Source organism: Orcinus orca, chromosome 14, assembly GCF_937001465.1.
Source record: "Orcinus orca chromosome 14, mOrcOrc1.1, whole genome shotgun sequence".
Classification (NCBI taxonomy): Eukaryota; Metazoa; Chordata; class Mammalia; order Artiodactyla; family Delphinidae; genus Orcinus; species Orcinus orca.
This window is the reverse complement of record NC_064572.1, coordinates 9,539,725-9,551,815: the sequence shown is the minus strand read 5'-3', so window position 1 is coordinate 9,551,815 and position 12,091 is coordinate 9,539,725. Positions and strand designations below refer to the sequence as shown.

At 44.2% G+C, this 12,091-nt stretch overlaps 1 long non-coding RNA gene across 1 annotated transcript in view; it reads right to left on the bottom strand.

Annotated features, from left to right (window-relative positions):
- LOC125960972 (uncharacterized) overlaps window positions 1-11,685 on the bottom strand; it is a 210,015-nt gene extending 198,330 nt beyond the window's left edge. Inside the window, exon 1 of the long non-coding RNA XR_007471232.1 lies at window positions 11,649-11,685. This is a non-coding gene — a long non-coding RNA (uncharacterized LOC125960972). The remainder of the gene's footprint in view (window positions 1-11,648) is intronic.
- Between the last annotated feature and the right edge of the window lie 406 nt (window positions 11,686-12,091).

The window sequence follows — 12,091 nt, the reverse complement described above, 5'->3', positions numbered from 1 at the left end:
TGGATTTGAAATGTCCACGGGCTTTATTTGCAGTCACTTTTGAACCACCACCTGCCAGTTTGGGATCTATGGCCTTATATTGGTCGAAAGGAGAGAGAGGTTCACTTGAGTTTGAGGTTTCAGGTACAGCCTGAAGGAATCTCGCTCCCTGGCCTAACTCAGGCCAGGTAAAGAACAATTTCATCATCAACATATCACACTAGCATTTCTTTTATGGAAGCCACTGAAAAGGGGGATCTAATCCTCAATTCAATTCAACTCCATTCTAATCCAATCCAATTCAGTAAACATTCACTGTGTGCCTTTGACACCACGTGGGACACAGACATAAGGAAAAGGTCCCTGCACCCAAAGAACTCAGAGGCCAGTGTCCAAGACAGGGAGTCAGTTCCACTCTGGGAGACAGTCTGAGGCTGTTGATTCAACCAGGACAAAAAGAGGGATTCCCAGAGAAGGCCCTCACCGAACTGAGTTTTGTGGGATAAATCAGACTTCATGGATGGATGAGGAAACAACGGTCATCAGAGAGAATGGAAGGGCATAGTGCGAAAACAGAGCAGGGCTGTTCAGGAGATTATAAGTCGTTCTGGCAAGGGTGGTCCTATCCACTTGTTCCTCACCCACCGATTTTCACCTACCCTCTGCCGCATCTGTGTCTCCGCCTATCCACAGTCCCTCCTTGGCAACCTAACCACGGCCAGTCGTACCCACTCATGGTTTAGGAGTAGACTAGTAAACACCCAGGGCTCCCAACGTGGGGCTGGAGAGACTGGGAAAAGCTTTATGTTCTATTTTTTCTGACTAAGCTAAGATAAAAAGTCTTTCCCAGCAAGATACTATTATTATTCTTGAATACTTCTCTATTTTTGAAATTTGGGCCAGATCATGCCTATCGCTTTGGAGTTGGGTCAACTGAGATCATTCCACTTCCCAGCCCACTTTATTTTTAAAATCACCGTCTGTATTGAATTTGAACTTGAGCAGGATCTGTTTCTGAGATTATCTTGTCACAGCTGACAGTGCTCTGGTGCCCTCTTGCTTTATATGGGTTGGCTTATAGGGCTTACTGGCTGGTCTAAAGTCAACTTTCGGGACTTTTCATCTTCCCATGTTCTTGTAAGAGAAACTCAGAGCAAAGAGGAGGTTGAAGAAGGCGGGAGTCCTGGAGAGGAAAAAAAAAAATGAATAGAATATTCTTTCAATATGCTTAGCCTCATATACATAATTTGGGGGAAGGGGAAGAATTGCACTGTAAACAGAAATATCTCAGCCATCTGTACAAAGCTCTTCCAGCATAATTACATCACACTGCAGCTGATGGCTGGTTGTTAATCCAAATATTTGGCAGAGAGGGTGATACCCTCCTGGGATGTCACAGCCATCACAGCTTCCTGGCTCATTAACCATTTAACCAGTTTTATATTGACAATTAGGATTAAGAGAGAGTCCAAAGATTTTACTGCGATAAAAAGTCTCCGACTTGGTAAGTTAAGTTAGCAACTGAGGATGTCTGAGATTAACAGCCTGCATGGTTTCAAGATTTCTTTCTTAAGGTAACGAGAAACAAATTCAACCTGAAAAAAAAATGCCCAGGAAAAATTCAGAAGCATCTTTCATGATCATCAGTCTTCAGACTCAAGTGTTTGCATGCGGCAGCCTCAGGCAGCCTCCTTATTTTGTTAACAATTAAAGGTCCTTTCTGATTCTTTTCCATTATAGGTTATTACAAGATACTGAATATAGTTCCCGGTGCTATACAGTAGGTCCTTGTTGTTTATCTATTTTATATATAGTGGTTTGTATCTGTGAATCCCATACTCCTAGTTTATCCCTCCCCCAACTTTCCCCTTCGGCAACCAGAAGTTTGTCTTCTATGTCTGAGAGTCTGTTTCTGTTGTGTAAATAAGATCATTTGTACTATTTTTTAGATATAAGTGATATCATATGATATTTGCCTTTTTCTGTCTGACTTCATTTAGAGGTACTGTATATAAAATACAGATACACATACATATACATAACAGAATTGCTTTGCTGTATACCTGAAACTAACACAATATTGTAAACAAACTATTATTAAAAATAAAAAATATATATATTTTAGAGTTCTTTCCCTCCAGTCTGCCTGGAAGAAGGAGTTTGAGTTTTTTGTTTGTTTGTTTTGTTTGTTTTTTGCTTGGTTTTTTTTTTTTTTTTTTTTTTTTGCGGTACACGGGCCTCTCACTGCTGTGGCCTCTCCCGTTGCGGAGCACAGGCTCCGGACGCGCAGGCTCAGCGGCCATGGCTCAGGGGCCCAGCTGCTCCGCGGCATGTGGGATCTTCGCGGACCGGGGCACGAACCCGTGTCCCCTGCATCGGCAGGTGGACTCTCAACCACTGCGCCACCAGGGAAGCCCTGAGTTTGAGTTTTAATTGTGTGAATTTAAATCAAAGTTAAGGCAGGAAGAGGGCCCTCCTTTTATCATGTTCCCCTTGGAAGTGAAGTCCACCTTTTCTAATCACCATCCAGAATCTGATGATTCTTACTACCTCTGGATAGTCTACTTGGCTAAACGTCCCCCCAGAAACGTGACAACAAGCAAGTCAGGCCTTAAGACCCACCCCCACCCCCCCGATTCCTTTGCCTCCATAATTATCACTCAATCTGGCCTGACCTAGCAGGACAGTTGAGTTTACTTATTTGATCATCTTCACCTCACGATTGCTAGCTGAACCTATCCGAAGTGTTTCTCCTTGGTCAAATTTCTTGCACTGGGTCAACAAAAGGCGTGGGGTGGAATTTCATCCCCTTCGAAAGCCCTACAGCTCAAATCATTAGGTCACCCTGGGCACTGTTGCTTATCTCACCCCCTTTTATAAACACAGACACAGCGTGGTGTGCAGTTGATGACAGTATCTTTCCGTTTTCACCGCTCTGCCAGGTTTCTGGCTTTGTATCCACAGCATTCCAGAGCAGACGGGAGTGATTCACAGATGGGGGCTGCAGTTACAAATTGCTCAGCTGGCCAGGAGGTGAAAGGTCATGGCAGCGTCTGGGCGGGGTTCCCAGAGGTCCACTTCCCATGCCCCTCCCCCTGCTCCACCCCTCTGAGGTCTCGTGTCAACACTGGACCCCCCTGGTGATTGTGGGAGACCAGAGTCAACGCTCACGGCAGATGGGTGACCACACTGACCACCTGGTCGGAGGTGCAGTAAGAGGGTGGCTGGTTGGTGGTGGTAAAGCGTATTGGCATTCTCACCTTTGGAGGGGAGAGGGGATGGCCTTGACACCCGAGGGAAGATGTCACAGCTGTGGGTCCGATTCCACTACTCAAGCTAAGTTGATGGTTTGGGGGCTTATTCAGTCCTGGGGCCAAGTTCTTTCCTTTTTAGTTGCATTTCATGCTGCTAGACCTGCACTGTGGGCGCCATTATTTCATCCCATATGGGGTCCAGATGTATATGGCAGAAGGGAATTTCTTTTTTTCTAGAGACTTTGGGTGTATAGAAAAATGCCTTCAGATTCCAGTGTGTTATTTACATGCATTCTATAGCACTCTGTGCTCACGTGAAAGGTGCTCTGGGAGTTGGGAATAGAGTTCATAAAGGTGTTGAGGTTACTCAAGTCAAACAGTGAAGAAAAAAGAAAAAGGTTGAAGGAAATTCCAAGGGCTTGACACAGGGTAGACAAAGAGAAGTAGGGAAGAACTGAGGGCTGGATTTGCTAAGACCCTTGGGTTGGTCAATTGCTTGTATGATCAACTCAATAAGAAGTTGGGAAGAAAAATAATTTTAATTGACTTGAGAGAAATCAATCCCTCTGTACGCATGACCATCAAATCAGCCATCTTCTTTCCTCTTTGGACAATGGCAACACAGTAACCTAAGAGTTACAGTAGTAATTTTAATTTTCTTAGAACTCCTACTTTCAAGGCCTTTTCTCCTTGATTCTGTAGACTTTCGTATACACTATCTCATTTATCATCTTCAGTCCTCCATTCCACCCCAGGGCTCAGAAATATCCTGGGCTCATAGAAAAGGCACAGAAGGCAAGGGCTGAGAATCAGACAGACCTTGGTCCAGATCTCCAGTTTGTCACTTGCTACCCATGTGATTTAGGGCAGATTGCTTAATCCTGACTATCCTCAGTCATCTCATCTGTGAAATGGGGGAAAACAATGTGCACCCCACATTTTTGTTTGAGGGCTTAAAAGAGGCATGAGTTAACACTAAACCAATGGTACCTATTAGTTTCTAACCCTATTTTATGCACAAGGAAGTTTATCTAACATCACTTACAACCCTGTACTCCAAGCTGAACTTGCTTATTGAGATCTGTGGTCCCCAAGCCTGCAAATTAAAACAAAATGTGCTCAAAGAAACATTGAAATACAGTAGAATGCATGATGGCATGGAATGAAGAGACCCTGGTTTGTCCTAGCTCTTCAAGGGTTTAAAGAATTGAGAGAATTCACATAAAGTACTAAAAACCGTGTCTACCACATCAAATACAGTCTCTAAGTGTTCTTTCCTCTTGCTCCACACTCAGCTGGATAGAAATCCTGTTGGCTCTAATACACACACACACACACACACACACACACACACACACACACACACACACACTAACTCCTTCTCACCACTTCCACTGCTACTGACTGATCTGAGATGCACCGTCTCTGGCCTGGATTACTGACCGTAGCCTCCTAACCAGGCTTCCTGTTTTGTTCCCTGACCTCCTACTGTCTATACGTAACATAGCAGCCAGCATAACACTTAATTCAAACCATGCCATGCCTCTGCCTAGAGCACTCCAAAGGCTCCCAACTTCACGCAGAGGAAAAACAAATATCCTTGAAATGGTCTAAGAGGTCCAGCCTAATGCACCTCCTGCCTTCCCCTTCCTCCCCAACCCCTTCCCTTCCTTCCCCACCCTCCCTACCTCTCTGATCTCTGACTGCACCTCTCACTACCCTCTCTCTACTCACTCTGCCAGGGACCCTGGGATTCTGGGCTATTCCCCAGGCCTGTCCCACAGCAAGACTCAGCGCTGGCTGGTCCCTCTCCCTGGATCACCTCCCACCATATCTGCATGGCTCACTTCCATACCTCCTTCACACCCTTGTTCAAATATCACTTTGTCAGGAGACCTACCAGGCCACCTTCTATAAACCTGGACTGGCCCCAGCTTGCAGCTCTCCTGACTGCCCTTACCCTACTCCCCTTTCCCTGCAGTGCTCACCACTAACTTACCACGTAAGTGACTTATTGATTCACGTAGTCTGTCTCCCTTGATAAAATGTCAGCTCTATGAGAGCAGAGACTTTTGTTGTCTGTTGTGTTCACCACTATATCTTAAGCAACTGAAATGGTGTCACCATACTGTAGGGACTCAATAAATACCTGCTGGATAAATTGATAAGTGGTCGTCTTTTGAAAGTCTCAACCTTTCAGAGTTTGTAATTCTCCTTTTTTACAAATGTGATTGGCTGTAGGGATAAAATAGATGGCCTTAAAAATGTCTTTTAGCTCTGGAAGTCAATTAAAATTCATTCATGCATTCATTCATTCATTTGTTAAAGAAACATTTATTGAGCATTTACTAAATGCTGGGACTGCAAAAAAAATGTAAGTGCAATAGATTCTCTAATTTCAAGAAATTCCTAGTTGAATGAATAAAGCACATTTGTAAACCAGTAAGTGAAGGACACTGGGGTGGGTGTTATAGAGAGAGGTGTGTATGGATTCAGAGAAATGAATCATTAACTCTTTTGGAGTGAGGTGAGGGAGCTGGAAGTTTGGGAATGGGTGTAGAGAGAAGATCAGTCTGAGAAGACTTCATGGAGGAAATTTGCCAGCTGAGATGGAAAGATGGATACAAATCCATAAGTTGACAAAGAAGGATGACATTCTAGGCAAAGGCATAGAACTCAGTGGGGGATGGGAAAGGGCAGGCACGAGGCAGAGAAGGAGCTAAGGCCACTCATGGGAGCCCCGATCTGATTTTTAAGCTGTGCAGTAATGTGATCATACTTAAACTTCCAATAGACTGCTATGTCAAGAGAAGTTGGAGGTGGGAGAATGAAGATGGAAGCTATTGCAATGGTATTGCCCTTGTATGTAAGGGTCGAGAACCTAGTGGTCAAGAATCAAATGTTTCATAGAGGTCACATTCAAATGCATTATTTTGTAACCTGCTTTTATTTCAGTTAGTATGTTATAAACCTTTTTTGTCGATCAATATAGATAAACCCCATCCTCACCCTTAATGACTGCATTATTCCATTCTCCGGTATACCTAATATATTTAACAGGTCTCCTAAATCATATTAAGATATCATAATTCTTTTTAATAAACTTATTTATTTAATTTATTTATTTTTGGCTGCATTGGGTCTTTGTTGCTGCACACGGGCTTTCTCTAGTTGTGGCGAGCGGGGGCTACTCTTCGTTGAGGTGCATGGGCTTCTCATCACAGTGGCTTCTCTTGTTGCAGAGCACGGGCTCTAGGCACGCGGGCTTCAGTAGTTGTGGCACGCAGGCTCAGTAGTTGTGGCATGTGGGCTCTAGAGCACAGACTCAGTAGTTGTGGCACATGGGCTCAGTTGCTCTGCAGCATGTGGGATCTTCCCGGACCAGGGATTGAACCTGTGTCCCCTGCATTGGCAGGCAGATTCTTAACCACTGTACCACCAGGGAAGTCCCAAGGTGTCATGATTTTTTAAAGCATTTATACCTATATTTATCATTTTGACTATAATTGTATTAGATCGCAGTCTGAGATACCCTTAACTAATTTCAACATATAGCAACTTGACAATAACTCCTGGTGGTAGGTACCCTTATTTTATTTAATAGATGTGGAGACTAAGGTTTCATGGAATAATCCCCTTGCTTAAAGCCACAGAGCTACAAATGACCAAACAGATTCCAATCCAACATATGTATGACCTTTCGTACTCAGCCCATTGCATTAATAATTTGCATAAATGCTCATGGAATCCTATAGCTGGAAAATAATTTACAGTCATGTAATTCATTCTCACCCCAAAGTTCTATCAGGTGGTCAGGCTCTTTATAAGTAAGGATTCAAACTTCTTGTATCTTTCCCTCCTTTTAGAGCAATTTTACCCTAAATTAGTCAGCTGGTGACCAGCCGAGAGCCCAGCCTCTCCTCTATCAGTTGGAGCTCCAACCTGCAAAGGCTTTGTAAACCTCACAAATTCCCTCCAGAGTTTTGGGGGTTTTTTTGCGGTACGCGGGCGTCTCACTGTTGTGGCCTCTCCCGTTGCGGAGCACAGGCTCCGGACGCGCAGGCTCAGTGGCCTTGGCTCATGGGCCCGGCCGCTCCGCGGCATGTGGGATCTTCCCGGACTGGGGCACGAACCCGCATCCCCTGCATCGGCAGGCGGACTCTCAACCACTGTGCCACCAGGGAAACCCCCCTCCAGAGTTTTTCCCGTGGTTTTGCCTGCTACACAGATATGTGCCTAAAAGTAGTTCAGACTAGCTGTCTGGAGCAGAAACCAAAAACTGGAAGCTATATTTAGAAGGAAACATGCTTTATTAGCAGCTGGACCTCTGAGGCCATGATCCTCTGGCCTTGGATGATGTGTACAGGGTGGGCTCTTAGCAAGCGCCCTTGCTCAGCTGGACCATTTCCTCAGAGCATCTTCTCCATGGCGCCTGGTACACAGGACTATATGCTCTGCTTGTCCCACCTCCCTTACGACCCAGAACGTGCCCTCAGATGAGTTACTCCGTCTGATCTTAACCAAAATCATGGATTTGAAAACTGTAGCTAGATGACATCATCACTTGAAATAGGGGAGGGAAAAGGACAAATTTCATCTACTCAGTGTCAAGCAACCAGCTTGACTGATCGTTTTTAGCGACTAGACCAGATCAGTAGGTTGTTCAGTCAACACGTTGACATTGATTAAATCAATGCAGTTTGATTTGGAGGGAAGAAGGCATATCTTTGCAGCCAACACTTAAGCAGAGAGCATCTGGGCGCCTGTTGTGTGTCCTGGGGTCCTTGTGTGCCCTCAGATCCCTCCAGTGCTCATCCTAACCCTGTGAGGTCAGCACTCTGATTATCCCCATCTTACACGTGAGGAAACTGAGCTTGCCCAAGGTCATCCAGGTGGTGATCTGAGCCTAGTGTGTGACCGCTTTACCTACTTCTATCGCGAATTGCTTGACCAATGCTGCAGCACGTAGCTCTTGGTGGAGGTTCATGGCTCCGTCGCCCTACCTGCCCTCCAGGTGAAGGGCGGAGAAGGGGCCAGAGCCCAGTCAGCACGTCCTTCCTTAGACCGCCTTTGCTGTGCTATCACAGTGCTTTCCTCTGTTACCTAGTGACAAAAGCGTGCTCTGGAAGTCACACACAAAGCTAGAGTGAGTGTATTTATTTGGGTTTTCATGGTTCAATGCCTTGAGGTTGGAGGTGAGGAATAGAAAAGCTTAAGCCTCGGAAAACTTGTGCTGCTGGGCACCTCACGTGCCCAGCTCTGCCCAACGTGTGTGTTTGTAGATATTTATTTCCCTGCCTGTGTCAGCATCACTTGAGCCCCTGTGCTTTCTACTTGAAAGGATCTTCAAAGGGCGACGTCCTCTCAGATGTCTGGACTTCAAGCTTCTTTTCGCCTGCTTTTTCTGTGGTTGTTTAAGATCACAGAGGGATTATCTTTTCTCTCCCTGATTGTGGCCTAACTGTTCTTGCAGCCTCAGAGAGACTTGGTATTCAGCACCTGCCCCAGGCCAAACTGTCCCTGTGGCCAGTGGACTTCAGCAGAAGGAAATAAAAACAGTGCTCAAAATTTCCAGCCATTTAGAACCTTGTGTTTACCCCTTTTTTGTTCATTGTTTTTATTTCGACTGGCAGAGGTATAATAATACTGTCAAGAAGCAGGTTCCTCAGGGTTTCTGATGCCCCCACGATACTCATCTCTCTTCCATACCCCACAAAGTTATATTTCAGGAGGAGAGAGAGGGAACAAGCATAAAGAAAAAATTTTTCCAATAAAAATGGAGTTCTAATGCTCTTTCTGCTGATTAGGAAGTTCAGGGACAGAGGCCCACAACATTTTGCAAAAAGAGAGTCATCTGAAGCCTGGGGGACTGCCTGGAGGAAGTCTGCTTTGCATTATCATGATGGAGGAAGGAAAGGCAACCCAGCCATCTTTGCAGGAAACTTCACAGTAGGTTACAAAGAACCTCGACCATAAATACTGAAGGGTATTATTATTATTATATTTGCTATGGTAATCTGTGATCAACGACCTTGGATGTTACTGTTGTGATTGTTTTGACAATTTTTAGCTATAAAATATTTTCTTTCTTGAAACATTTTTTAATTACTTTTTATTGGAGTATAGCTGCTTTACAATGTTGTGTTAGACACAGAGACACAACGTGAGCAAATGCAGTTGGAAAACGGTGCTGATAGATTTGCTTGACGCTGGGTTGCCACAAAACTTCAATTTGTATAAAACAGTATTTGTGAACTGCAGTAAAGCTAAGCAAAATAAAATGAGGTATGCCTTAAAAAAAATAATGAAGGGTATGCCAGTCGCAGAGGGCGGGAGGTGGTGGATTGCAATAGGACCAACAGACAAAAGAACTGGATTTGAATTGACTTCAGCAGTCCCTGGGTTGGCTAAATACATCTGCAGAGCTAGATCACTCAAAGGATGTTAAGAGTCTGACAGCTGAAATCTCAAAAAATAAAAGAAAGTTAACACCAGGGAAAACATATAAAAATCGCATTGCACTTCTTCATACTCATTTTATGGTTGTGCATTGCATTGGCATTTATCTGTGCTCTGGGAAGTAGAGTGCTGGGAAGTGACACTCAAACTTTTTGATGCCCGGGACATCTAAAGGTCTGCCTTTCTCAGACTTTCTCCTGGTATCTGCCACCATCTGTGTGACTCTGGGCAAGTCCATCCATCTCTTTGAGTCTCGGTTTTCTTCTTTGCTGTTGGGCAAGGTTTGCTGGGGTCAGGGGGATGAGGTAAGGGCGGATAAGCTTTAGACTTAAAAAGTCTGGGATTCCAATTAATGTTGATGCTGTCTGCTTCCTCCAAGAAAAAATGGGTTTTTTTACTTAGTTTTTAAATTTCATATTGGAGTATGGTTGCTTTACAATGTTGTGTTAGTTTCGGGTGTACAGCAAAGTGATTCAGTTATACATATACAGATATCCATTCTTTTTCAGATTCTTTCCCATAGAGGTTATTACAGAATAGTGAGTAGAGTTCCCTGTGCTATACAGCAGGTCCTTCTTGTTTATCTATGTTATATATAGTAGTGTGTATATGTTAATCCCAAACTCCTAATTTATCTCCCCCTCTCCCCCTTTGGTAACTATAAATTTGTTTTCAAAGTCTGTGAGTCTGTTTCTGTTTTGTATATAAGTTCATCCGTAACATTTTTTTTAAGAAAGATTGTTGATACAAACTATAGACTGGTTGAAAGAAGAGCCACATTCCAGGGCACCTGCTGATTGAAAACGTTTTCTTCTGAAAGCAGTGAACCATCATAGCTTTGGATGAAGGGCTCTGTTGGAATTTGGAGTCTACCAAGGCACCAAAGGGAGCAGAGTGGCTCTAACTCCCAGAAATCTCTTAACATGTGTTAGAGATGTGAGAATGATACTTAAATATTTCCAGTGGCGACTTCATTGTAATTTCAGGTCTAGAAAACAAAAGAACACTTGAAAAGAAAACACAGACCCACGGTTGATTTTCTCAAGCATCGCCGTCTTGGGCAAGCGATGACTCAGAGGGGCCGGCTCTCCTGCTTCAACCACCAGGCAGGAGGGCCTCCCAGTTACACATCGGACAACCGGTCCACAGCCACGTCCCAGAAGAACGCTCTCCTCCTCATATAACTTACGTTGAAGACTTAACTCTGCATTCCTTTAATATATAATTTCCAGTATTTTACACACAAGAGAAAGAAGTTTATGCCAACCCATTTCTGCCGGGATATTTAACCTTGGGGAAAAGTCACCTCACCTACCCGCATCTGTCAAACTAGCCAACAGCAGTCAAGAACCCACCAAAGACGCGGTGGTAAATGTTGGCTTTCCTTTTATTAATATTTAAAAAGCTAACTGAAATCAAGTAAAGTGATAACAGTTGCCACCACTTGACATAAAATACCCTTTACTGAACTCACACCACGCCTTTCTAGACGTCCTGTCTTTACTTACTGTCTTTCTCCAAACTGAATGCCCCACCTTGAACCGTTTGTTGACCTACTTCATAAGAGTAAATGTCAAGGTCCCAAAGGCATGATTACTTTCTCGATTGCAGGAAGCGTGTCTTGTGCTTGTTTAGATGGCCTCAAAAAAACGTGTAGGATGTTTGGTGCATAACAAATACCAGCTGAGATGAAGACATCATTTAGAGCTGGTGATAAAAGACAGTCTTTTTTTTTAATTTTTATTTTATATTGGACTATAGTTGATTTACAATGTTGTGTTAGTTTCAGGTGTACAGCAAAGTGATTCTTTTTTTTTTTTGCGTTACGCAGGCCTCTCACTGCTGTGGCCTCTCCCGTTGCGGAGCACAGGCTCCGGACGCGCAGGCTCAGCGGCCATGGCTCACGGGCCCAGCCGCTCCGCGGCATGTGGGATCCTCCCGGACCGGGGCACGAACCCGCGTCCCCTGCATCGGCAGGCGGACTCTCAACCACTGCGCCACCAGGGAAGCCCCGCAAAGTGATTCTTAACGGAGCTCATGGTGAATAATTCTGGCAAATGCCACCAAAGCTAATTAGCCCTTAGATGCAGTACCACATTATTTAAAAATCGTGTCATGCATTTGATCTCATCTTCCTTACTGGTTTGTAAGTTCCATGACGGTAGACAGTCTCCCTACTGTTTTAGGTCTACTTTTCTAGGTCAATTCTACATATACAGAAGTACCTAATAAATACTTAAGAAGAAAGTCCTTTATCCCAATAACCTAGACTTACCATGGAAATGGTAGATTATGTCCTGGTAACTTAGAAAAGAGCTCTGTGAATTTACCAGCTCACTGAAAATGCAATTGGCCTCTTCTTTCAAATACAGATCAAAAGTCTGCCACTAACCCATCAC